Source organism: Octopus bimaculoides, chromosome 2 (assembly GCF_046866305.1).
Source record: "Octopus bimaculoides isolate indiv1 chromosome 2, ASM4686630v1, whole genome shotgun sequence".
NCBI lineage: Eukaryota > Metazoa > Mollusca > Cephalopoda > Octopoda > Octopodidae > Octopus > Octopus bimaculoides.
The window spans coordinates 101,818,635-101,824,950 of record NC_142929.1 but is presented as its reverse complement, the minus strand read 5'-3'; positions in this window follow the sequence as shown (position 1 = coordinate 101,824,950).

Below are 6,316 nucleotides of genomic sequence, written 5' to 3'. Positions count from 1 at the left end.
ATATGTATGTGTATGTGCAATATAACACGCACACAAACACACATACACACACTCTCATATAAAAATACACACGCATTCGCACATAAAACACACACACACATACACTCCTATATCGGGAACGGAATTCATTTTGTCATACTTCCTAACAGTATTTCTATTTATGCTTTCTCTACTGTTTTATCTCTTTTATAGTTTTTTCTTTTGTATTTTTTCAAAGAAAGACATTTTTCCACTTCGAATTTTCAAGTTTTTTTCCCAACGAATGGGTATTTCAACAATAAATAAATATAAATAAATAAATTTGTTTCTTCTCAAAATATTTCTTCTCACTAGAGTATTTTTTAGAAATGTCTAATCTAGTTTAAGTCACACAGTTTATCCTAGTAATACCTCTATTCATTGAAGACTTTCAATAAAAATAACAATATATGAAATAAGAAGACGAATATTATTGATAAAACGGAAGAAATCTGCTGTATTGCACCAGGTGACGTGTTTCCCAGCAACATGGCTGTAATACGTCACATTTAAAAATAGGCCAGGAATGATGGTGTAAACAGTAACGATTTGAGCTAGATCTTTTAGGTTGTTTTTTTTGCTGCTTTTCTTTGACCATTTTTGTCTTTGTTTTTTTGTCAATTTAGCTAATCAAACGTTCTAGAGGTGTCCCATGGGCTTTCGCAATTCAGATATATCGAAAAGCATTCTGTCCTGTGTATCAGTGCTTCCCACTCTTCCGCCAGCCATGTTGTGCCGGTATTGATGTTGCTGACCAATCCAGCTGACCAACAACCCAAGGTGTTCCAGCCAAGACCATCCCACCTTTTTTAGAGTTTTCTAAGATTCTATTATCTAATCTTTTCTTCCTCTGTTTTAAAGACAGTAGGATGTAAAGTCCTGTACAATACAATATAATTAGCTGTCATTCTTAAACGGGTATCGCATGACCAGCAACATGTACCACGCTAACGCTAATTTTTAGGCACCTATGCAGTCGGAAACAGACATAGACGCTCACTCGGTTCTTTCATTCATGAGTCAGCAGAACATGCAGGATGGGACTGCTGGAGTGAGTGAGGGCTGTTTTGCACCTGGCTTGTACTTGTTTACAACTGAGTATACAAGAACACAATGGGCTACTCGATTAGGGAATGGAACCCTCAGTATCATGATCACGAGCTGAACACCTAAACCACTAGATCACGTGCCTTCACTAGTACGTAGTTGTTGGCACTCCGTCGCTTACGACGGCGAGGGTTCCAGTTGATCCGATCAACGGAACAGCCTGCTCGTGAAATTAACGTGCAAGTGGCTGAGCACTCCACACACACGTGTACCCTTAACGTAGTTCTCGGGGATATTCAGCGTGACACAGTGTGACAAGGCTGACCCTTTGAATTACAGGTACAACAGAAACAGGAAGTAAGAGTGAGAGAAAGTTGTGGTGAAAGAGTACAGCAGGGTTCGCCACAATCCCTTGCCGGAGCCTCGTGGAGCTTTTAGGTGTTTTCGCTCAATAAACACTCACAACGCCCGGTCTGGGAATCGAAACCGCGAGTCCACTGCCTTAACCACTGGGCCATTGCGCCTCCACAGTACGTAGTAGCTGAAGAGAAATAAGGCTGTTGTTTCGAGTAAGTCCAGCGACCATGTAGAGCAGTGCTTCAAGGGGAAAGTTGGAATTTAGCTTTTGACTCATTAATCCACTTCTTATGAAAAGTAGAAAATAGGTGGCGCTCTTCATATCTTTTATATTTTATTCGTTTCAGTCACTGGACCACGGCCATTCAGGGACACTACCTTGAAGTGTTTAATGGAACAAATCAGTACTTATTCTATCATTCTTTTTTGCTGATACCATCAAGTTACAGAGACGTAAACAAACCAACATCGTTTGACAAGTGGTGAAGAGACAATCGCAAAGGTACAAACGCATGCACACATTCACAGACACACGCGACGGACTTCCACACAATTTCCATTTACCAAATTCATTGATAAGGAAGTGGTCGGATCGAGGTAATAGTAGAAGACTAAAAGTAGAAGACTAAAAGTAGAAAACTCAAAACGTCAAGCACTAGGCCTGAACCTGAAACTTCTTAACCACACAACCGGAAATGCTTTCCAAAAACTTTTTTAAAGTTAATACATATATAGATATATATATCATAGGCTCAGGCATGGTTGTGTAGTAAGAAGTTTGCTTCCCAACCACATGCCACCGGGTTCAGTCCCATAGCGGGGCACCTTGGGCAAGTGTCTTCTACCAAAGCCTCGGGCCGACGAAGGCCTTATGAGTGGATTTGGTTGGTGGAAGCTGAAAGCTCGTCGTATATATATATATATATTATTTATATATATATATATATATTATTTCTTTTGCTGCCCTATGATTAATAATATATATATATATATATATATATATATATATATATATATATATATATATATATATATGTATGTATGTATGTATATATATGTATATATAGAGAGATTTATGTTTGTGTCTGTGTTTCTTCCCCTTCCCCGCCATCGTTTGACAACTGGCGCTGATGCTTTTGCGTTCCCGTAACTTAGCGGTTCGGCAAAAAAAAACCGATAGCATAATTACCTGGCTTTAAAAAATTAAGTGCTCGGATCCATGCATTCTAAAAATTCTATGCCCCAGCATAGCCATTGTCTCATAACTGAAACAAGTAAAAGCTATATGTGTAACCTGAATCCACATGTTTGTGGAGTGAACTTCTTAAATCATACACCCTTTCCAAATTCACAGTTGTCGCATAAATGTCTCATAAATGTTATAACATGAATTTCCAGAAAAGAATATACTGCGAAAATTGATTTTTTTTTCCATGTTGTTTACGTCTTTTAAGTGTGGTGAATACTGCATTGTTTAGTGAAGATGTACACTTTCCAGACAGCAAGTGACCTATGTTCCACCACAACTAAATGTATGGCAACATATTTCAACTCATATTCTGAGAGATTGTACTTCAATATTTTAACCGCTTGTCTATTTTGCCTCTAGAAATCACTATATATTGATTCTAACTTTGTCATGGACAGAAATTTGCAAGGAAGACGTATATTCGATTGAATCGACCCTTCCCCTAGGCAAGCAGACAAAACCACAAACATATAATACATAAAACACACAATGAAAAGCTTTTGTTGATAAGAGAAATGTAATAATCTAAGATATTCGATATATTTATTAACCAGCAGTGAGTTTTCCTATGATTTAAATAGTTTCGTGTTTCGTCGAAAGATGTTTATCAGCCATAACTAGGTTTACACTTTATTTTCATAGTTCTATCCAAAGTGGTTAGATATATTGATTTCTTATCCCGTACAAGTCAATATTTTACTGATATCGAGTCCGAAGATATGGGAATCAAACACAACACTAGTTCGATTTGATCTTGGAACTCAGAGAGATGAAACTCATTACTAAAATGTAGTTTATTCCACAATCTCCTTCAATTCCAATATTGCAGATAATGGCCTCTTATTTTACGTCGTTCTCTTAACACAGTTTTCTATGATCTTGTCAAGGCTTTCGATTCCGTACCACGTAAATCTGAGGAAGGTTTTGAATGTATTGGATGTTCGAGTTGCTGTTCCATTCTTCCTCACGGAAACGGGTGTTAAACAGAGGGATGGTCTTCCCACTCTTTTCCTTTTGTACATGAATGACCTACATGCCACCATATCCAACAATACCCATACTCACGTTGAAGACAAGATCCTTTATTCCTCCCTAATCTTCCCCAATTGTGAATCATCTGAACCTAGATGCCATATGACAAACTTATATCGATTCTATAAACAGAGACCTTAAGAACATCTTACAGAGAGGACATGCCAACCTTGTCTCTTAACAACAACAAAAAACTCAAGTACTATGTATATTTTAAAAAACCCATTGTAAAAAACCCTCCCTAAATAGGGATTCAGAATAAAGATGCTCAATATCGTAATGTATTTTGTGCTACACTCACCTGCAACGCTCAAAAACTGAGATTGTCAAGGCTTTCTGTCTGCTACTACGTGATACTTTGTGGAAGGTTTTGAACGTTTCAAATGCTGGCCTTCGTTATCACCGAGTATTTCTGCAAGCGTTGACCAGCAACAGTGTAAATGGAACATTAAGGGCCTCAATTTCACGTCTCAAAGAGCCTGTAAGGGTATGGAGATATATTCTTTTCTTCAAACTTAACAAATAAAAAAAACACTCTATCTTGCAACTATGTCACAATCAGTTCTACAAATCCCAGCTAGAATTTCTATCTAATATCATTATGATGGGAGTATTTTCAATCTTCGGAGACAAAAGTACTGAAAGGTCCAATTTCTACACTTCTTCTGAGCTTCAGTTTCCTGATGACAGCACCGTCGGAGAGCAATCATGAAGATCTACAGTCCACTTCAGACATATCTGTGAAAATTTATTAAAGTTTTAGGTTAGTAAGTAATATCACAGAAACAGGAATTTTGGTACAAACTCCATCTGGAACAGAAACTACTCCTTTTCAAATACAAATTTAGGACCATCTTTTTGAACAAGATAATCAGTTCTTATATTGTTGCAGAAAATTACAGTGAAATTGTTTCAGTGACCCAGTCACAGTAAACTCGACGAAAATTTCAGCACTAACAAATGTTTAAGTTAACAGTCTTTACGTTGGTTTTGAGTGACTTATGTCTTCCACGTTGTAATTGTTTTACTTTCAACGCAGAGTAACAGAGCAAATCACTTTCGAAACAAGTACATCTCCGAAATTAACCAGCTCTATTACCCGAAAAGTTCTACAATACAAATACGACTATATTCGATGAATTTTCAAATCGTATTCATCTTTCGCATGCTGCCTTCGAAGAAACTGCAAAAGAGATTTCTGTTGCGACGGAATGAAGACATACATTAATATGATGGTTTATAAAATGGTTGTTCTGACAATTGTCTTGCATGTATTTGAAAACTGAATGCCTTATCGAAAAAGCATAAAACGCTTGGAACATTTCTACCAGATAAAACTGTGAACCATCTTGCGTAAATGTTAGCAGGACCCTGTCATTTATAAGGAAATTTTTGGCAACAGCATTAAGATTGTGATGGACTAGCCACTATCAAAGATTTTCGGATCACTGACTGCCGAAGACGTGTATGTACGGATAATTGTAAGATCTAGTAGGAGCTTCGAGGTAATAGTAGAAGTCCAACGGAACATTAAAACGGAAATTAATTTAGTATTGGTGTTTCCTTGTGGACTGTTGATACAGTTGAATTAATTTTATTTCATTAAAAGATCTATCGGCCATAACTATGCTTACACAACACTTTCATAGATTGATACAAATTTTTTATATAGACTAGCAGAAACATCGCCCTTCGGGTGGTTTTCTGTCAGTCGCTAAATAATATTTACACATGTGATTGTATAGCTTATTTCCTCTGCATTACTTTTCTGTCAATAGCTATATTTTTACATTTTAGTTTTATAAACATACAATTACAGATGTACGGAGATGGGAAATAATATTCTTTATCATGTGAAATTCGATAACAAAGATACTGGAAATTTCAGCAAAGGAATTAAGTACCGGAAATATATAACAAATTTCATGTTATAATCTTTATTAGGTACAACAACAGTCTACTATAATGGTTATTTCTTAAAACATTATGTTCAACAATTAAATACTTTAGAGTCGAAAACTAATTAAGTAAATTAAAACCACTTTTCTTCTTCAGCTTTTTATTTCTTCAAAGATAACCAACGAATGTGAAAAGATGCTGGAATCAATATAATTTGATACTGGATTAAACTTATGATTAGGATAAATACTTTTATTGATATGTCTGAGGATAGTAGCGCAATGAAGTGTATGAGAATGTGAGAGAGAGAGAGAGAGAGAGAGAGGCAGTGAGAGAGAAAGAGAGTGAGAGGGACAGGACAAAGAGAGAACTTTAATTATCTCGCAGTATATTAAAATTAGTTTCCTGTGGTTGAAATCTTCAATAATGAAAGAAGTTTGAAAACTACATTTTAATGAATGTCCGGCCATCGCCATGATTGACCATTAGTCACTAAAGCTTTTTTTATTCTCTCTCTGTTTATTTTCTCTTGTTCCTTTCTGTTGAAGAGCGCAGGCTCGAAACGTAAAAGACTTTCTCACCTACCCGAGCGTAAAACTAATACATCTGTTTGTTGTTTCCCTGTCGTCGTCGTTTGTTCTTTTGTAAATTCCAACTATATACATACAGACATGCAGGAAGTAAATAGACACCTTTAATTTTCAAAATCTTTTA